Source organism: Phaenicophaeus curvirostris, chromosome 3, assembly GCF_032191515.1.
Source record: "Phaenicophaeus curvirostris isolate KB17595 chromosome 3, BPBGC_Pcur_1.0, whole genome shotgun sequence".
Lineage (NCBI taxonomy): Eukaryota > Metazoa > Chordata > Aves > Cuculiformes > Cuculidae > Phaenicophaeus > Phaenicophaeus curvirostris.
This window is the reverse complement of record NC_091394.1, coordinates 57,719,195-57,741,616: the sequence shown is the minus strand read 5'-3', so window position 1 is coordinate 57,741,616 and position 22,422 is coordinate 57,719,195. Positions and strand designations below refer to the sequence as shown.

Below are 22,422 nucleotides of genomic sequence, written 5' to 3'. Positions count from 1 at the left end.
TATGGCAGGGGGGTGGCGTGGGTGGGTCAGGGGTGGGGGCAGGGAAGCAGCATTCAGTTCCATTTTTTCTTTGTTCCTGCACTAATCTTTATTCCTGCGTTTATCTTTATTCCCACTCCATAGAGTTTTGAAAAGTTACCAGAAGGCTTTCAACAGCAAGTGCTAATCTTAGCATAGGAAGCATTTGTAAACATGGAAGGTACTTTGCAGAAGTACCACATGACCATTAAATGCAGTTTTCTTCAGATTCAGAGTTTTTCTTACAAAAAAAGACAAAGAAAGAGATTTCTGCTGAATGTGCTTGAAGTCTTTTTTCTAGCTGAGGTATTAAGGAATTAGTTGTGCTAATTATGATGTTTAAGACCATCTGGGCTCCATGTAAAACAGGATGATTGGCAGCTAATGAAAGGGGGAAGACAGTAAGAAAAGAGTCTACAGTCTAAGAATAATGAAGGACTGAAATGAGCAATGTATGACAGTAATAAAAAGAACAATTTTCCTCTGCTAACACAGTCACAAAAGAGTATCTTCAGATCTGGCATAAAAGCCAAATTATTCCAGCTGCATTCTGAACTTGGCCTCCTATATTTTCTTGAAAAATATAAGAATAGATGTGATAGCAATGAGAAAGATTCCAGGCAAGAAGAAAGTAGTTGCTTGTACATTAATGAACAGACAAAATTATAATAAATAATTAAAAACATAAGCCTCTTGAATTTGTGATTGGATTTTGAATATTGGCTAGATGGACTATGAACAGTAAGAGAAAGAGAAAAAAAATCATATTTTAAATACTTAGTAACATGTATAAGGAAAATTCAGTATGCTTTTGTGATAAGCTTCTAAAACCAGACACAATTGTTTCACTCATGTTAACAGATTGGACCTCAAATAAATGAATTTTAGAAGTTGATGCTTTGCAGAATGCGATGATGGAAACAAAGGAGAGGAATTAAAATGTGAAATCTGACTTCTGCCGTTCATAGATGACATTGTGGGGTTGAATTCCTCAAAATGAGTTGATGGGAGAGCTGCAGAGGCTGTATCTGCTTTAAGAACATGGGCTTGTGCAGGCACCAACATAAGCATGTTCTACGTGCAGTGATGCGAATGAACGTAGCAGGTCCCTAGGAACATGTCCCAGCTTCTTTGAGCAGTAAAGGCATTAATAGGTTGGCTAAAGCTTTATGTACTAATGTATGTCTCTTACATTTTCACAAAAAAAAACCCCAAAACTTGCTTTATAGGCATATTTTTATTTTTTATCTGTTTCACACTATAATACCATCCTGAATGAAAGATAATACTCACATTAGGGTATTCTTGATAGTCTGCAAGCAACCACAACTGACTTTCTGTCTTTCTTAGAGAGGCTGTGAGGAGCAGATGATCAGGGTCACATCAGTTCCAGAAGATTGCTGAAAAGAGGAGAAGGGGCTGAAAGGCAGTGGAAGCCCAGAATTATCTTTGCAGCTCAGTGTTGATTCCACAGGTTTTGTCTCTGCCGCTTCTGTACTTCCAGTTGGAGCTGTTCAGGCCAACCCACACACTGCTGGGCACAATTAAATATATATGTCAGGCATCACAAATAGACAGGATTTATCATACTATGTGAGGAACAGATTTGTGTACTTTTTTCAAGTGACCAATGTACTGGAGGCATAATAAGCCCGTAGTCTGGTGTAAATAAATAAAGTGTCTCTTGCAGAGTAGTTCAGAAGAGGGCTAATTTTACATCAGCAAGTCTTGCAAGCTCTGATAAACTAGATCCTGGCATGTAGGGTTTCACAGATCAGGAGTGAAAGAATGAATTTCTGATGTGTTTCATAAAAATCATTACTGTCCAAGTTTTCAGTCTAAGGCCAGCCTCAAAATGCAGTTGGGTCTCTGATGAGCAAATGATGAGGTTGGAAATTGCAGGACTTTATCATGTTGAGAAGCAAGGCCTAGTTATATCAATCACAAAATCACACAGAAACACAGAATCACTAGGTTGGAAAAGACCTCCAGGATCATTGAGTCCAACCATTCCTATCAACCACTAAACCATGTCCCTGAGCACCTCATCCACCTGTCTCTTAAACACCTCCAGGGATGGTGGCTTAACCACCTCCCTGGGCAGCCTGTGTCAGTGCCCAACAACCCTTTCTGTGAAATTTTTTTTCTGATATCCAGCCTGGACCTCCCCTGGTGGAGCTTGAGGCCATTGCCCCTTGTCCCCTGTCAGCTGGTAGAAGAGGCCAGCTCCCTCCTCTCTACAACCTCCTTTCAGGTAGTTGTAGAGAGCAATAAGGTCTTGCCTCAGCGTCCTCAAGGTTAAACAACCCCAGCTCTCTCAGCCGCTCCTCATAAGACTTGTTCTCCAGCCCCTTCACCAGCTTGGTTGCTCTTCTCTGGACTCGCTCCACAGCCTCAACATTCTTCTTATAGTGAGGGGCCCAGAAATGAACACAGTATTCGAGGAGCAGTCTCACCAGTGCCGAGTACAGAGGGAGAATAACCTCCCTGGACCTGCTGGTCACACCGTTTCTGATACAAGCCAAGATGCCATTGGCCTTCTTGGCCACCTGGGCACACTGCTGGCTCATGTTCAGTCGCTGTCAACCAACACCCCCAGGTCCCTCTCCTCTGGGCAGCTTTTTAGCCAGTCTTCTCCTAGTCTGTAGCACTGCACAGGGTTGTTGTGCCCCAAGTGTAGGACCTGGCATTTGGCCTTGTTAAACCTCATGACACTGGCCTCAATCCAGTGGTTGAGTCTGTTCAGATCCCTTTGCAGAGCCTCCCTACCTTACAGCAGATCGACACTTCCACACAGCTTAGTGTCGTCCGCAAATTTGCTAAGGGTGCACTCGATGCCTTCATCCAGGTCATTGATAAAGACATTGAACAGGGCTGGACCCAGCACTGAGCCCTGGGGAACCCCACTTGTCACTGGCCTCCAGCTGGAGTTAACTCCATTTACCACCACTCTCTGGGCCCAGCCATCCAACCAGTTTTCCACCCAGGAGGGTGTGCACGCATCCAGGCCAGAGGCTGACAGTTTCCTAAGCAGGATGCTGTGAGAAACTGTGTCAAAGGCTTTACTGAAGTCCAAGAAGACTACATCCACATCCTTTCCCTCATCCAGTAGGCGGGACACTTTGTCATAGAAAGCCCTTAAATCAATGCCCTTAATGCCATCTTGGTGAAATCATGTTGTGAAAAGAAATATATGCTCCCTTATTCCATAAATCATATTGAATATAACAAAATAAACAGTCCAGAGAGGAGTTTTCTATAAATTCCCTGCTTTTGGAGTGAGATTTTTAAAGGAGGTTCTTAAACTCAGAAGGAACCATCGCTGTGAGATAAATGAATGGTTTAGGACCAGTCCCAAAAAATCTACTGTGTTTAGTTGTCTGAAGTGAACTGTTTAAACTGAACCAGAAACATTAAGCTCTTGGACCTTATTTATAGAACAAAACTGGAAGAATCTTGCCATGTAGCAGAAAAATGTCCCCAAGAACAAGTCCTGCCTGCAGCAAACTGATCTGCAGCAAGACGACACGGAGGATGAGAAGCTACTTCCTTTCATGGATTATTTATTCAATAACATGAATTAAAAAAAGTTAGAAATTAACTGAGTGAATTTTAGAAACGACATTTAAGAAAATGCTTATGTATGTATTTCTGTAATGAAAAACTATATAGCATTCACTTGGAAGGGTAAAATTTGCACAGTACATTGTCCTAGCAGTTTAAAGAGATGTAGTCGATACAGTATTCAAATAAATGCTTTAAATGAGACAAAAATATCTTTCTCACACATGTTCTATATTTTTCTTTTGGCAAAGAAATTCTTAACATTGCTTACCTTCTGTTTCCAGTGATTTAAAGAGGCTCTCTCAGAAATACTTTTTGCCGTGGATTATAATTGTCCTGATATTTCTGCAATCCAACAGCTAGCAGAACTCAATTTGAAGACTACAGCTCATTTAAAAGTTAAAGGTATCATGTTTCAAAGTAAGAACAGGAGAACAGGACAATCTTGCCAAAGGCAGTTGTGTTGTACCCATAAAACATCTTACGCTCTTTGAGGGCAAACACTGTGTCAGTTTTAGGGGTTTTTTTTTGTGATGATCATGCACCACATAATAAATTGTTGCAGTCTGATTGGAAAGTGGCTAAAACAAGAGTCACTCTGAGTAAACCTTGACTCAATGGGTGCAATGGTAGAAAATTATACTGATGTCCTGTCTTGTCATTTTTCTTGTTGTCCTTTAAGATGATGATGTTAATAAAGTGGGAAGGATCTGATGTTTTTTCTATACTGGTAACCTGATTTTATTTTCTTTCATTAGATCTCCATTCATGTGCTCATCTCATCCACAAAATAAGTAGGATCTCATATTTTTAGAATCTGAGGTATTACAAATGTACTGAAACCAAAACAGTGAATCTGCCTTGGCCTTTGGCAAAGTAAAATATTTTATTTCTCCCTTATTATTCAAGTGCTTTTCAAAACGGTGCAGGACTTTTCAAAAGGTTCCTGAAGATACCAGAAAGAGAAAAGAATTGAGTGAATTTCAGACTCTACATTTCTAAAATATAAAGTGCTCATAAGGAGAAGAGACACAATGGAGAAGGAAAGCGAAACAAAACAGAAGCAAAAGGAGGTGAAATGGTTGCCCTAAAAGCTGTGGGAAAAAAATAGCAAACCAAAACTAAAGCTTTTAAATAGCATTGTCATGAAAAGAAGTAATTTTCATGAGCAAAATAGGGATGTCTTGGTATGTTGTACAAATATAAAATTAAATGCCACTAAAGTGAAAAAAACTCAACCTAGCAAAACAACTGAAATAACATACGATGACCTTAAGATGCCTTTTTGTTGAAATATAAAAACATATTTCAAAGTGAATCACAGAAGGAAAAGACTTGGAAGAGAATTCTTAATTTTCTGCATGGGAAATGATTAAAGGATTTCTTCTGATAGTGAAGAGGGTACTCAATGGATCATAAAATTATCAGTGGAAAATTATTAAAAAAATCTAAAAGTTTATGTTTCATATCAGTTGAAAATCTTTTGTTTCTTCCTGCTTTTTATTCTGTTACTACCGAGAAATTATTAATTTTCTTGCATTCCAGTGTAAAGAGTGTTGTACATATCAAATTAAATTTGAATGAAAAAGACTCATCTGTAGAAATGTCTTTAATGTTTAGCTGTTTAGGAACAGTACTTTTTTGAACTGAGCACCTTATCTGCTAATAACTGGGATAGCATTAAATGACATGAAACTGATATGGCTTTCCATCTCAACATCTACAGTTTCCTGTGCCTGGAAGACATCGGAGGCCAACATGTTCTATCAAAGGTTCATCTTCTACAACTGTAGAAAAAAAGTTTTCCAAAAGATCTTGGAAGAATTACCGCTAGAGGCAGAGAAACCTTATGCTTTAGACTATCTTCCATTAATTCTCACTCATTTTTTTTTTTTTTTTTAGAAAACACTTCAACTCCTACTGTGATTTAAACCTGGCTGACTTGTTTCCCATTCAGTTCATCTTCCTTGCTCTCCTTCTCCTATCTTTCTCTCAAGCCTTTTTGACTTCCACTGGTTTCTGTCTTATGAGGCAGATGGTTTACTCGACATTTATAGCAAGGTCTACTCTTCCAAGAGGAATACCTCCTTCTTGACATCATCTTTCTCTCTTCTCTTCAGAACCACCATGTCTTAAGGGTATTTGGTAATTCTTTGTCTTCTAACTACTGCTCTCTATGTTTTGGGAAAGGAAGAGTTGCTTCTGATATGGGTGGTTAAAGATTGCCATTATCTAATCCCTTTCCATGTTGTAAACTCAGATCCTTAGCCCAGAAAGTCATTCACTGCAATGAAAACTTTTCATTCTTGTCTAAAACCTGCTGGGTAGGGAGGGAATGAATATAAGCATATTGGAGATCTGTTGAACAAACAAATCCTTTTACATTTGTTCAAATGTGAAGAGAACTTCCATGCCCATCTGTCATGGGTAGTCATTTTTAGGTGCAAATTCTTCTGATTTGGAATAGTACTTCAATTTTTTAAAAGCTTAAGATGTTCTTTGCTACATTTTTATTGCAAGGGCAGATGAGAAAGCCTGCAGCCAACACACATAATATAGATGACAGATTTACTTAATATTGCTGATTCCATTCAGCAATATCAGGATCACTGTTTATTAACCTTGCTCTCCACATGCTGAGATGGCACAGTCCAATATCCCATTCATTTTAAACAAAGTGTGTTAAACCCGTAATTTGCTGAAGAGTGGAGAGGTGCTGTTTGTCAGAGAAAAGGTAATTTTTTGTGACAATTGTTTATGATACTATCACTTAACAGGAGCTGAGAAATAATTATTTAAAACTACATTATTGGACCACATACACCTTTAGCATAATTTTGGTATAGCAGTGGAAGTATACCTGAAACACATTTGGCTATAATGTTCAATATTTCAATATAACTGCAGAAAAAAAAGACTAGTCTTACACAATTTTATAATAAATACATTTAAAGAAATATTTTGCTTAGTTTCTATGTAGTCTTTTAAATTAGATTATTAAGTTAGGAGCCTAGATTGTTTATAATGTTTACTGTCTGTAACAGTCTCCCTCTCAAGCTAAGAACAGAGAAAACAAACAAGCTTTTCTGCTCAAGATATTTACTTCAAGACAAAAGAATGACCAGGGCACAATAGTGTAAAAATAAGTTTAGTCTGACCTATTCATGTAAAAAAAGACACACTATTAAAAAGAAATAGGAAAAAAAAAAATCAACTAGCAAATACAAAAATAATTATGGCATTATTTTGGTCAGAAGATAATGTGAAAATAAAAATATGCGGTAAACACAAAGTGGCAATGAATACTCAATATTAAGTTTCACAGAAGAAAATTTACAGTTGGTTGGAAGTTCATATAGGTGGTATTGGTTAGAATCAGTAATACAGCATTATAGTATTTTATGCCTGAATCTGTGGGAGGTATTATGGACTTAATTTGCATTGAAACTCAGTTGGAGATGGATGTGTAATGTTCATGGTCTCTTTTTTGAAACACGTTTTTTCACTCCTGGTAACAAAGTGGTGGATTTTTCTTTTTTTCATCTTGTGTAAACTGGTGCTCAGGAAAAGAAGCACCTGTAATTATATTAGCATTTAGAAAGAGATTGTCAACAGGGACTTCTAGGGACTGTGGTAAATTATCCCAGCTATGGAAGCATCAAGTGATTCCTATCACTGTGCAAAACACGGCAATCCTAAATGACTGGAATTTCTAAAGATTCTGCTCTATTTTCTCCTTTAAGCTCTGTTCAGGAAATAGTTTAAAATTAGGCAAAATAGAACTTACAGAAAGGATAGTACATGAAATTCAATCAGGTAGATGTTCTTTAAGTGAGAATGAGATATTTTGTTATTATTAATATTAAGATGAGCAACTTCCATAGTTAATGTGAAAAAGTCTTTTCCAAGGGCAAAAAAAGGAGTACTGACACACAGGCTGAGGAGGGAATACTGAGATAAGCCTAGTCTCTAGGCTTAACAGACACATCTGTTAAGCCAATTGCAAGCTAGTACCCTGAAATAAAAAGCTAACATAATGATACGATCTCTCTGTGGTACTTGTATGGGCACATTTGGCTAATGAAGTAGCTGAGCTGAACTCTTACTAACAAGAACCTGCCTTGAGTTTCTGTGCTTGTGGGGGGTCTCCATTCCCAGTAGTGACTGCTGGCTGTGGGTAAGAAGCTTTACCATCCTGCCTGCCAGAAAGGTATCTGCTGTGCTGGTCTTACTTTCCCTCCTGGCAAAATTACCCATGTAATGATACATCTGTAGCTTGTGTTGCCAAAGTGGAAAGAAAGGAATTTTATTATTAATATATTATTTCTTATTACTGTATTGTATTTCTTATTACTGTTATGTGCATCTATTTACAATGAGGGACTTTGAAATATCAGCTGGAATGGCTGAATCAGTTGCTTCCAATTAGAAACTTATTTTTTACTGAATACATAATCCTTTGCAAAAGACCCAACCCTTTCCCTTGTTCTTCCCTTACTCTCTCTGCGAGCAAGCAACAGATAAATGGAAATGCTGCAGTGAGAAGAGAGGGCAGCAAAACATCCGGGCTGTATTTATGCAGGAGAATAATGATGACGGCAGAAGTCAGAGAACAGAAAACCCCACCCCAGAACATTGCTGCCTGACTCTGTTGTGCAGTTTAAAAGAGAAAAAAGACCCAAGGGCTCAATTTTGCAGTGGTACCTTATTCAATAATAGCAAGAGATGACTCCAACAGTTTTACTAATAGACTCCAGCAGTTTCCAGCCTCAAAAGACAAATAGACTGTAAGGATGGATTTACCTGGAGAGAAGAGAACAGCTAAAATAAAGGCCTTTAGCCTCCTCTGCCAGTTAACAGGAGTGGCTGTGCCTTGCTGCTAGCCCAAACTGCCCTTTCTCTTGCAGTCAGGTAAAAGCAGCATCTTCCTCTGAGAAGGGAGGTGGGATTTTGTAAAAGGAGAGAGCTACTGTCAGCTTAGTAGGCTAAAATAATTATTAAGTAGGTTAAAATAATTATTAAGCTTTTGTCTTCTGAACCCATCAATTTCTACAAAGTAAAAATGAAGTGGAAAAGGCACCATCACAAAGACAAGTTTGTCATTAAACCAGGGAATTGCTAGCAGTATTGTCAAAAACTGAATTCAGTCTGCAGTGAACTGTGAATTCCAGTTGTAATAATTTCAGTTGAATTATAGTTTCAACTCAAACTTAGTAATGAATTTATTTAGAAAATTGACAGAAAAGGGGGATTTTAATCCTTAGCAAGCTGACTTACCTGATGATTCCAGTGATTTTTACTTTTTTTATTAATTTACTTTTTATTTTCCCTCTGCTTGAGGGTAGGAGGGCTCTATAAAGGAATCTGAACAGGCTGGATCAATTGGTTAAGGGCAACGCACTGAAGTTTAACAAGACCAAGTGCAGAGTCCTGCACTTGAGACAAAACAGGCCCATGCAGCTCCACAGGCTGGGGGAAGAGTGGCTGGAGAGCTGCCTGCAGAGAAGGACCTGAGGTGTTGGTTGACACCCAGCTGAACATCAGCCAGCAGTGTGCCCAGGTGGCCAAAAAGGCCAATGGCATCTTGGCTTGTATCAGAAACAGTGTGGCCAGCAGGACCAGAGGAGTGATTGTGCTCCTGTACTCAGCACTGGCGAGGCCTCGCCTCAAATACTGTGTTCATTTCTGGGTCCCTCACTGCAAGAAAGACATTGAGGTCCTGGACCGTGTGCATAGAAGAGCAATGAAGCTGGTGAAGGGGCTGGAGAACAAGTCATATGAAGAGCAGCTGAGGGAACTGGGGCTGTTTAGCCCAGAGAAGAGGAGGCTGAGAGGAGACCTTATCATTGTCTACAACTACCTGAAAGGAGATTGTAGAGAGGTGGCTATTGCTCTCTTCTCCTAAGAGACAGGCAATAGGAGAGGAAATGACCTCAAGTTGCACTGGGGGAGGTTCAGATTAGACATCAGGAAAAATTTATTCAATGAAAGGGTTAATAGCTTTAGAACAGGCTTTGCAGGGAGGTGGCTGAGTCATCATCCCTGGTGGTATTTAAAAGAGGGATAGATGAAGTGCTCAGCGACATGGTTTAGTAGTGGACAGTTGGACTTGATTTCAAAGGTCTTTTTCAAGTGAGTGATTCTATGATCTTCTGTTTGGATAGACACCACCATTTAAAAAAAATGTGTTTATACTTAGGTTATCTTAAAAGAAAAAAAGCAGACTTTGGCAGTGCTAGGTTGGTGGTTGGACTCAATGACTTTAAAGTTCTTTTCCAGCCTCAATGATTCTATGATTCTCTACTGTTGATAGTATTTGTTCTTAGATACTTTTCCTCTCTTATCAGCTGAAATGGCTTAATTACGGCAGTGTGAATTTTCTATAATTTCTAGTCATTGTGAATATACATTGCTGGTGAATTTTTTTTCCTAGATATATTTTTGTACCTAGACACATTAAAAAAATATTAGGAGAAAACTGAAACTCTCTGTCACCAGAGGGTCTGAATATCCTCAGTAATATTGCAAAGTTAGTTTGAAAGAGATCTTTTCAGCTGCGAACGTAGGGTGGAAAGACCTAAAACCAGCTCTGTGCTTATGTGCCTGGTAGATTGAGTGAAACAAAGAAATCAATGGAGTTAGCCTGAGATGTGAATTTTATCAGTGCATTACAGACTCTTAATGTAAATACAGTGGAATATTGTATATCTTGGGCAAGCTATGCCCCCAAAGCATGGAAAAGATGAAGTGCACCTTGAAAAGCTCAACAGGAAAGCATGTGGGAGTACTGAGAGGGTTCAAGAAAAACGGTGTGCAACAGAGGGAAGGGATTGCAGATGGGTAAAACTGTCATTACACCTTCCTTCAGCCAGCAGTGCCTCTTCCCCGAGTCCCTCCTGTCTCATGACATAAGCAGCTATTGCTTAAAACCAGTAATTTCACATGTAGCAGGAGTTTCTAGGCATGGGAAAAGGAGCAGTATTCTTGCCCAAGAAATGGGAGTAGTGTCTTCTCTGCCAAAATATAAAGAGTGCTGGAATAAAGTTATGGCACATACAAAAGGAAGACATACATGTGTTACCATTGGCCAACACTTTTGACAGATGCTTTAGCTGCAGCCCAGAATATGTGAAAGATTGTATAGAAAGATGGGTTTCTGAGACATTTTTGCACTGAGGTGAGATTCAAAAACTGAGAAAATAAATAAAATTAGACAAAACTTGTTGGATTGTTATAAAGATGGGAACTTAAAACTCTGTCAGCACTGACCCAGTAAATACTGTGTGCTCAGGTTTATCCATTATAAATTATGAGTGCTTGTCTTAATGACTGTCAAATACCTGTACAGCAGATAAAGTATGGCTGAATTTTGTATGGAGAGATTATGGTGTCTTTATATAGATCAATAAGAATGATATTCTGCAAGGAGATAAAATGATTTCAATGGCATTTAATTTGAAGAGCAGGTAAAAATTGTATTTTCCTCCGTGCTAGTAGAGCTGGTTTATATCATGATGCTTTAAAACAATAATGTAATTGAAATACGGGTAAAATGGAAGTCCACTTTAATTTAAATTAAAACAATATTTGACATTTAATTAATCTGAATATTAGTATTCTTTGTAGGAAGTAAGCATAAAAGTTGGTGCTTGTGTCAATTCAACTACCTTCTTTCAAATTCACAGATTAGATTACATCTCTCGATAGTCTACCTTAAGTTAAGACAGAATAAATGGGAGACTTTTACTCCTGGTCTTTTGTCTAATCTTAGAGCTTGTTAATAGTTTCTGGGTTTTTTTAGTAATCTTACCTAATAGTTCACCAAATATCCTGCTAGCATGCTGGTAGGCATAAAATTAGCTCCAGTTCTATCCAGTTGCTTACAAAAAATCAAACAAAAGCCTTTTCTGCATGTTCTGTGAAGGTGATGAATTTGTTGTAAACAACTTATTACTTTCAAGAGATAACTGGAAATAACTGTTTCTTTGTCCAGCCTGGTGTGGCTTGGGCTACATTGTTGTAGCTGATGAAGAGCCTTTTCCTTCTGCCAAGGGCAATGTCCTGAGCACAGAGGCGTTTCTGGGCATAGACAGAGGCATTCGATTTTGACCACCATGTGCCTGAAGTTACCTGCTGCTGAATCCTGCAGGGATTTTTAGGACTGCAATTCTGCGCAGCAGCGCTTGAAGTGAGATTTAAAGGTGATAGTTATAACACGGTATTTGTGCAATGGCAGCCAGTGAGCACCTCATAGATTGAAATGGCACAGGCTGAAAAGAAGGCTGAGGGGAGACCTTATTGCTCTCTACAACTACCTGAAAAGAGGTTGTAGAGAGGAGGGAGCTGGCCTCTTCTCCTAAGTGACAGGGGACAGGACAAGAGGGAATGGCCTCAAGCTGCGCCAGGGGAGGTTCAGGCTTGACATCAGATAAAATTTTTCACAGAAAGGGTCATTGGCAACTGGCAGAGGCTGCCCAGGGAGGTGTTTGGGTCACCTTCCCTGGAGGTGTTTAAAAGACAGGTGTAAGAGGTGCTGAGGGGCATGGTTTAGTGATGGATAGGAATGGTTTGACTCAATGATCCTGTGGGTCTTTTCCAACCTAGTGATTCTGTGATTCAGTGATTGGCTTTGAGATATGAAAGACTGCAAACAGAGGTGATTACAGAAGAAGAAACAGCTGTTCAGCACAGGTCATACTTCACACAAGATGTTATCATTTTCAAAGAATGAACAGTGTGTGGGAAAACACCGTTTTAAAGAAAACATCCTATCAGAGGGACATTTTGTCTAACTTTCAAAGAACAAAATTACTTAGATGAAACTTCAATTTAGCTTAAATAAGAAATATTCCACTTTTTGTAATAACTACCTCTTGTATCAAAAAGGGTGGAGAACAAGTCTTATGAAGAGCAGCTAGGGGAACAGGGGTTGTTTAGCCTAGAGAAGAGGAGTCTGAGGGGAGACCTTATCACTGTCTACAACTACCTGAAAGGAGATTATAGAGAGGTGGCTGTTGGTCTCTTCTCCCAAGTGGCAGGTGATAGGAAGAGAGGAAATTACTTCAAGTTTCACTGGAAGGAGGTCCGAATTAGACATCAGGAAAAATTTCTTCAATTAAAAGGTTAGTGGCATTGGAACAGGCTGCCTGGGGAGTTGGTTGAGTCACCATGCCTGGAGGTATTTAAAAGTGGGGTAGATGAAGTGCTCAGGGACATGGTTTAGTAGTGGACAGGTGCAGTTGGGCTTGACGATCTCAAAGACCTTTTCCAATCAGGCATGAACTTCTGTGATTCTTCTGCGCTGCAATCTTGAAAAGTCTTTTTTTCTTCTTTACAATTTCATTTTACTGCCTTTAGCTAATCATTGCATTAAGTTAGTTAATGGCCAACTTAGTAATGATTTATCCTTAACTTAAAACTGTATGGGTGAGTCCCATTGCTTTAAACCAAAACAAACCCAAAAGCTTTGTCAGGAGCACCTTTTGGTCTCCAGATTGAGAGGCTTGCTCCAGGTGCTCACTGTTCCAGGTGCAAAGTTCTCATGTAATCTGCACGAATGCAGGTGCTCAATTGTAGTCACTGAGCTTCACCTTATGACAGGAGAAAATATCTCAAAGGCTTTTCATGTGCCTGACCACCCTCCGTGCAGGGAAAAGATCTCTTTGAAACAGATAAATGCTTGTTCCAAATCACTGTAAACATACAGCTCTGCAGTATGTTAAATATAGTGAGGTACAATGAAATTCTGGGGACTCAGCTTGCTATTGTTCTCTTTAAGAGGTTAGAAAAGATACATGTTTTGGAACAAAAATAAAAGAAGAAATCAAAATTGTTCATTGTGATTAATTAAATCTGTGAGCAGAGACAAGACCCTTCAGAAGCCAAATTGCCCTTCATAGGCCAAATTCTGCAAGCCACCAGCTGAAATGGGAAATATCATGGAATGATGAAGGTTTTCCTGAGAATTCTTAGGCAAAACACTTACTTGTTGAATACTGTGGGCTGTGCTGAAACTTGTCAAGATTTTATGATATGCCATAAACTGAATATACAGTAATGGATAGCTTTGTTATTTTAGTCACAGAAAATCTGCTGTTCATTGTCACAAACTTGCAAAAACTGCTGAAGCTGTAGAAAAGTTTCTTTAATGTTGGCTAGCTGACTAAAACTTGTAAGTCATCAGTGAGTCATTTGAGTCTGAATTTTCACTTCAGGTGACCCATAGAAGCACTGAAAAACATTTATTTTGAACTCTAAGTATATATAAGTTGTTTTGGGTTTTTTTTTATGTCATCCATGGTTTTCCACAGGAATGTAGCAAGTTCACTAAGTAATAAACTGTCACTTCCAATGTCTCATATTACTGCCAAACACTACTTGTGTGGAGAAGGCTTCATAATGATACATTTTTCCCTACTAAAGAAGCTGAGTTTATTTCACATGCACCCCCCCCCCCCCCATTTCTTCCCAATGCATATTGGTAGTTCATACTTGAAAACATAACAGTGAGTAGGAAAGACAGCTGTCTGTAAATTCTAACAAATTTGGTCTGTGATAATATTTAGTGGTCTCAACAAAACAAATGATTTCTATTGGGATTAGAGCAAAATTTTTATTGAAGTGCTAGCATAGAAAAATTTCAGATGTAGGGATTTGAAACACTGAATCTTTCCAACACCTAACATTGGGATGCTTGATTGGAACTGTAGAATACCAGGATGACTCTCACCTAAATCTCTCTTGAAGATCCCTCTTCTTGCTATGGGACTGATGAACTGCTGTGGCAAAATGCACTTCCTGGTCACTCTAATGTCAGGTTCATAGCACATGCATTATATACATGAATATACGTTATATACTTATATATACATTATCTACATAAATCCTCACTGCTTTCCACAGCAGACAGCCTGAGATAAACCTCATAGATTTCCTTGGTGGTGAACAGATGGGGAATGAAACTGACAGGACATAATTCTGAAGGTGTGGCACTGTCAGTCTGACACTTTGAAAAAGGGGTAAAATTAACACACCCTTGAAGCTGTACTGCGCTGCCTGCATGAACTTCAGTTGTGGACACGAAGCTCAGGTGTGGTTTTGTGGTTTAAAACCAGCTGGCAACTAAGGACTACAGAGCCACTTGCTCACTCTCCCCTCAGGCATGATGAGGAGGAAGAGAATTGGAAGTGTAAAAGTGGGAAAATTCATAGGTTGAGACAAGAACAGTCTAAAATTGAAGTAAAATATAATAATGATGATGATGATTATGACGATGGAAAAGAACATAACAAAGAGAGAGAAATATAACCTAAGAAAGACAACTGATGTGAGTGAAAACAATTTCTCACCACCAACCAAGTAATGGCCAGCCATCTCTAACAACGTGTTATCTGACCTTTGACCCCCTCCACCTGTCATGTAAGGGTTGTCTGCCACTTGTCTTCTTGTCCTTTCATCAGGGAAATGGCTTGACAAGGTAGATCATATATCTCATGGACACTTTGGAGATGATTGGTTTGGATGGAGATGATTGATTTGGATCTCTGCTTATCTGGGTCTTCCAGACTCTTTATGCTACTGCAGAGTAAGCAGGCTTGCTGATGAGGTCCTCTTGAATTTCCTATTTACACATCAAAGTGCAAAGCTGCCATGAATTTTTCTTAAAAAAAACCCCTAACTTGAGATATTGCCTGACATAGGAGTTCCTATTTCCCACAGATTTTTATGTTCCTTGGACTCCCAGTTTTCTGAGTAGTCCCAGACTACCTTTTGAGTAGTCCCAGGACCACCTAAAGGTTTGAATCTTCAGTCTTTGTTTTGTATCCATAAATTGAAGGGATGTAATAACAAAATGATTCAACACTTGTTTTTCCTTAAGGTCTGGATCCCAGAGGCATGTCTAAATGAGTCATTTGGTTCTCTAAAAAGTAATGATCTTATTTCAAGAGTAAGAATTTTGACACCTTTCTCCAGTGAAATGCTGCTTTACAGTGTAAAACCTTCACACAATATGTGAGATCTGATTTTAATACGTCTCTGTCTCAGGAGATGTAAATGTACAGCATCAGGGTCAGTGCTATAACCAGTGAGCTATACACTAGTCTGGGAGATTAGGTTGGTGTCAGTCCCTGCCAGCGAGGTAATCTTGTTTTCCTAGAATACTTAAAGCCCAGCAAGAGGACAGACAGCATTTCACAAGCTGTTTATCAGAAGTTTCACCTACAAGGGAAAATGAACATCCCTGTTTCTCTTCCAGTGACACCATTAGGACTTTTCTGTTTCCAGTGAGGATAGGCTCCATATGGAGAAGCTGTAAGAAACTAAAGTTACTTTAAGTCAATGGCTATTCTTTTTGGCACAAGGAAGGATGGTTAGGATTCCAAGCTGTGAAAAACATTGGATAGGAGGAAAGGTGTAGTTGAAATTTTACAAGCAACGTGGGGGATTGGAAGATGCCTCTCCTGCTGATGGGAAGAGGGGAATACTTTAACCACCAGATTCTGAAAAATAAGAGTTGTATAGCTAATGTTAATGTTTCCCTCCCATCTGCTCTATCTTGTTTGATCTGACTATGAATATGTAGGGAACCCCAGTGTATAAGTGGATTTCCTGTAGGATGAGATATGTAAAGGTCAATTGCAGCAATGTCGAGTGTAAAGTCCCTTAGAGATTTAACTTAAGGCCTGTTCAAATTCAATGTAAAGAATGTTGACATCAACAGGATTTGAACAAAAGATTTAAGAGTACCTCTTCAAATTTGTAAGTGTGGTGGATTAAGTGAATAGTCCTATTAAGGAGAATTTATCACTGTATCAGGTTATTCATGTATGGGAAGGACACAGGGTTGATTCCTCCACTTTAAATATTGTGGTAGCATTGAGACATATATATTGACTTACTTCTTGCTTTGCATGACTTTCATAACCCATGCTTATGAAAATACGTTAGCTAAGCTAAAGAAATATGAACATTATTTTATTATCTGACAGATAAGCCTGCAAAATCTTGAGTCGGAAACATTAAACTCACTCATCGTTCAATGAAGTTAGTTCAATTTTCCTGTCAAACTGAAACAATTATTTTCCTTGGAGAGTCAAATATCCTTCCCCCCTTGCACCTCAAGTTTCAGTTTAAAAACAAAAAAAAGACAATATGCTGTACTTTTTCTGTGATTTCTGGGAAAATTCATTAATGTTAATTAAGTTGTAATTTTAACTCATGGCCCTCTTACAATGTTACTGAAATAACAATAGGCAATATCAAAAACATTCTATGAATATTTATTCTATGAAATTGTGCATAGAAACTGTTTATTTTGCTCTTCATATCTTGCCTACATGCCACATTTAGTTGAAAATAATTTAAATGTAAATTGCTTCAATCTCTGTTTTCTCCAAGTCTTTTTGCAAACAAAATTATACAATGCTTCACAATACCACTAGAGAGACTTTCAGGACAATTTTAATAATGATTTTAACCTTATGTTCTGGTTTATAAACAGCTTTTTTAATCTCTCAAAATGCAAAAGATGTGTATATATATATATATATATGTAAATGTCACATTTAGAAACAGATTGTGCACATTGGCTGGGCCAGGCACATATGCAACACTTATCTATTGGCTTGAATCAAAGATCTTACTGAAATTACTCATGTGCTCATGACTGGGTAAGTGTTTAGGGGATTGGGACCTGGAAAGGGAAGGATTCTCTTTTTTTCCAAATCTAAATTTGCAATGCTTGCTTAGTTTTATAGTTCTAAAAGTTTCCTTTCTTTTTTTTTAATGGAGTAGGACAGAGAGAGTGGTAAGAAAAACAATGTGATATGGAGAATTCAGACGAAGATAAATTACTTATTGTTTTTTCCACTTTGAAAATGTTTTTTCCATTTTTGCCACTTAGGAAAAAAAAAGAAAAAAGTTCTGGTCAAGTCCTCCAAACTTCCCTATATAGGATTAAATTAATGCCATTTGAAGAATTACAGAATGAATCTTCCAGTTTACTCTGTCTTCCTATACACAACCATTAGAAAACTTTGAGTTGCAAGATTTCTGAAAAAGTGGCAGTTCAGCGTGTGTTAAGTATCTTTAAATTTTAAACAAGTAAAATAAAATGATTAGTAGAGTTTCCTTTTTCTGCATCTTCACTTTCTTTTAGATGGCTAAATTTTGAGGCAGAGGCATCTATCCCCAGTTCAGGGAGCTACTAGAGTTGAAATTATCCCCAAACATCTTTGCTTACGAACAAGAATAAATTCCAAATGCTATGCTAGTGTGAGAGAACAAGATACAAAACTAGAGTAAAGGAATGATGTGACTTCTCTGTTGGCAGATTACAGAAATTCAACAAAATAAAACAAATTAAAGTCATTGATAAGCATATTGTACTAACCATTCTCATCTGAAGGGGACCGAGTTTGTTGATGGACTTTTCTTCAGGGTGACTTTGTCTTGAAGGGCTGATGATCAGCTGACATCCTTTCTGCAGGGGATTCTTTCTCCCCCAAGGTGAAATTGTCTCAGTAATAGGGCCTGCCATTTTATGTAATTTCAATTTTTTTTTTTTGTGACTGTGAAATATGTACATGTGGATGAAATCTATAATTCCCTCAATTTCTGTAGACATGTTGATGGTTTCCATAGCAACTTGCCTATAGTTTGGAAGGAGGCACACAGCCTGCAAGAAGGAGAAGACAGAAAGGTGTTGGGGCTCATTAGCATGAAGGTGGCTGCAATGCTAGCTGGAATCTCAGCGTGTCTCTCTAAAAAACTATATGCATACTTTCTTTTTCTTTTTTTACTGTCAGAGTCATCTCTGTTACCCGAAACACTGTGCATGAAATCCTGCTAGCTCTTCTTAGTCTTTTTCTTTCAGTCTGCAATGCATGAACACTTCTCATCCCTCTTCATTGTTGCTCAGGTTCAAGAGCTGCCACTCCACCAGCACTAAGGCCTGTGGTGTCCTGATGCTCCTTCCGCTCCTCTTCCTCCATCCAGCAGGGTATCTGAATGATTTAAGCAACTACTGACACCAATGCATCAATATTTGGGAGTTTGTCTGTGCTTAATCGTATTTGTCACCTTTGTCAAAAAAGTCAAGTAAAACAGGGGGTGGATGAACAGCAAGGGGGAGGTGCAAGGTGCTCTGGAGTACAAACACAGAGGGCAAGGTTTGAGAAGTCCTACAAGTGTATGGAACTGAGACAGCAGAAAATGTTTGCCAGAGAACAACATGGTTTTAATTCTGTTGTTCAACTTTGTCTATACTAGTTAGTCACTAAAAGAATACACGTGTTAAAGGTAGGAATTAAGAAAAAAAATCCCTTAAAGAAAAGGAGACAACGTTGTTAGGAGTAACTAGATAACTTACTTTTCCACTGTAGTCTCCACTCTTGTTTAGGAAAAAGAATCAATTCTGAACAGTGACTGCTTGGCATTTCTGATATACAAATATTTTGTCTCTGTATAAGTTTTGGTTATGAGGGCTTTTGGTTTTTTTCCTTCTGCTCAGACTATCTGGGTTTTGATGCTGCCCATTCTGGGTTCAGAATTCATGGACTTTGTTTCTAGATTTTAAGTGGAAACTACCGAAGCATTACTGAAGCTTTCAAAACCAGCAGATTTTCTAACTGGGAAAACCAAACTAGAAAGAAAAACAAACAGAGGTTACCCAGGAGGTAACCTTGAGAAGGACCAAGTTTCTTTTTCTCATTAAGAAGCAGTTGTTGATCATCATGAGGTTACAAGTGATCTCGTACTTTCAAAAAAATAAAGGAAATAAGAGCCTTGGAATGTTAGTTTTTTTATCTTGCAGAAAAGGATCTGCACAACACAATGAAATATTTGAAAATACTCTTCTAAGTTGAGAGAGAGTGACTGTGACTTCGTTTGCCTTGTTTGTAAGACTGATGTGTCAAAGTGGTCAAAAACTCTCGAGACAAATCTTTAAGACTAGTTATTTTAAAAGGGATTGAATGGAAATTGAAGTGAAATTGAGTCCATAACTTTCACAATAACAAGTTTAATAAATTTTGGGAGGGCAAACAAACAATGAGCAGTGCTATTCCTGGCCTGTGTACAATGGCATTATTATCCACAAAAAATTCACTAAATAATGTAGTGTAGCGTATACTCTTAGTGAGGTAAGAAGCTGCACTTAGAGACTAATAATTGTATCTCAGTCCCAAAAGTCATAATTGTTGCTGGCTGTGATACAAGGAGAAGTTTGACACCAGCTGTGGTCTCTGCAGGGCAGCAAATAGAATTGTAGGATATGTGTAATAATGGCTAAGAGTATGGTTTGAATTTGTTATATCAAAGTCCTTTAAAAATGCTGCTGTCCTCTTTAAACTGTCATGAACTTGCATTGTTAAGGAATTGAGAAAATGGCATTCCTTATTAACTCTCAGTATTGAAATCGTCTGTTTAACAAATTAGTTCTCAAAAGCTGAAACTGATATACCTGTGTGAGAGATTATTTTACACTTTTGCTATTTGAGAAATTGCAAATACAGGGATCTGTTTTATCAAGATTTAAAAAAAAAATAAATAGTTGCTGAGAAACACTCTTGATCATTTTTCAACAAACATTGTTCCTATTTCTTGATCTTGCAGTTACTCATTTTCATCCATAGTGAGACACCTTTTGAATTGGGTTGTTGAAGTCAGTTCATGACTATTTCAGGTCAAGCCAAATATCAGTTGCATTTCAAAGCAAATAATATTTCTTTTTCTTTTCAGCTTTTGGTCTTGTGAACTTTAAGCAGTGTAGTTTTGATTCACAGCTCAGCAAGTTAGAAGTCTGCATGTAAACCACAAACGTGCTGGTAGTCTAGGAGAAATCTAACTTGGGGCAACACATCTCCATAAATTCCAGATTACTGTCTCTGTCAGAAATTTTTCAGAGGTGTAATTCATTCTTTTAGCCTCACATTTGAAGAAACGTTGCTTTGTTGATCTGTTTTGTTCCATATTGAAATGAAACCTTCACTGATATGAGACACACAGAGCTTTTCCCAGAAAGGATGTTTCTTCATTAATACAATCAAGATAGCTAAAGACCCTCTTGAATTGTCAATATCCATGCTACATTAAAAAGTCTTATTTCCATATCTTGATCATATTGGTACCCATTCCCTTTCTGTTCCTGTAAAAACCAGGAGAAAAATATTACAACTTTCTAAACTTTGGGCCATCTGGTAGAGGTGCTCACAAATGATGCTGCAAGAAAACCTAGTATTTTTGTCACTGCATTCATTCAGCTCCCTTTCTCTCAGAAGGGCAAGGATCTATAATGTGAAGGTATGGCTCACGTTAAGGTCAGCTTGACAAGCCTCTGACCCATTGCTTCTGTGCCTGATTTAATATAGGACCAAGTCTTCATCTTTGCTTAGTGACTGAAAGCCTAAGACAGCTTTCTGCCTTTCAGCTGCACCTGACAATGTGATGGGTTCTTAATTACAGTGAAGTATCTGTCAATCTAGCTTATACAAACTGACATTAACTTAAACATTACAGTGTTATTAAGACAAAGCAGTTGAATCGATCTGGTCCTGATGAGGTTTCTGTTTGTTGTCTTGTCAGTTTGCTGAAATGGTTATGCTTCCAGTCATCCAGTCTGGGATGGATGCTGTTCGCATTTTTTTTTTAATTGGCAAGGTTTAAAAAGGGAGAATTAATTCCCTCCTCTCCCCTATAATTCTTTTGCAGCTGTGATCTCACCCAGATGCTACCAGCTGTTACTGGTCAAAGGGGATTCTGTGTTATTGCGTGAGGAAGGAAAGTTTCAGACAAAATTCTGTGCAGAACTACATGAAAACTTAGACTATCACTTCCATTTTTGATTTTGTTTTGATGTACATCTATTTTCATCACCTACTTTTTAAGGAGTCTGTGCCTGCTTTTTAGGGTGAAGTTCTTGTGGTTAGAAATTAGTTGAAGAGGTAAAATTCTGCCCATTGAGGACAGTGATGAAACTTCTGGTAAGTTGCAGAGATAACTTGTTTATAAATTTTTTACTTTAGTGACTCTTCACGTATTCTGCATAACAAATGACAACATAAGACTTTGTTTTTTCTACATTTTCCTCACCACTGTATTGATATGTTCAGATGTCGAGAAACCAGTGAAAAAACGAGGCCATAGATGGGAATAACTCATATGGCTCAACAAAATCTTTTAGGAAACTGATGAAGTGCTCAAGCTGGCTGAGAGAGTCTCACAGAATACTTGCCAAAGTGTGACTGGAGAGAGCAGTAGCACCTTTCTTCTGGGGCTTGGGTGAAAATTCTCAGTGTGTGTTTCTTTTTGCACTGAAGTGCAAATCACACTCTTACCAAATTCCAGAAATAGAGCTTTGTTTCCAGACACCACCCCTGACAATTATTGCCACTAGACGAAAAGCTCCCTTTGATGCCTTTGTTTTTGTTTGCTGACATTCATTACCTGACAGAGAACAGGTTGCTAATTTGTTTTCAAGCATACTTTTTGATTACTGTGTTAGAAAGTCTATCAAAATGGAGTGTTCCCTTTAAGGAAGCACAGCAAATCATATACCTGGGATCTAAATACCTGAGAGTATTTGTGTGTGGAAGTGGGAGGAAGAGTAGCACCAGTGTGATTGAAAACTCCCAAATGACATTCAGATATATTCCTTCTGGGCACCAAGGCTGCAGCAGTCTGTAGGCAGCATACCAGCTCTGTAAGCTCTAGCAAGCCCTGATGCTTGTTGCAGTTCTGCTGCGCCATCCCTGTGCCTGAGCAGAGCATCCTCTGCTGCTGCATGAGGGATCCTGCTTTCTTCTGGCCATGGGACAGTACTGCCAGCAGCCCCAGGCTGCT

General features: G+C 38.4%; 1 protein-coding gene across 1 annotated transcript in view; it reads left to right on the top strand.

Annotated features, from left to right (window-relative positions):
• Positions 1-11,949, top strand: part of OPRK1 (opioid receptor kappa 1) — a 63,032-nt gene extending 51,083 nt beyond the window's left edge. Inside the window, exon 5 of the mRNA XM_069853105.1 lies at positions 11,926-11,949. The gene's annotated coding sequence lies outside the window, so the exon portion shown is untranslated. The remainder of the gene's footprint in view (positions 1-11,925) is intronic.
• The last annotated feature ends 10,473 nt before the right edge of the window (positions 11,950-22,422 follow it).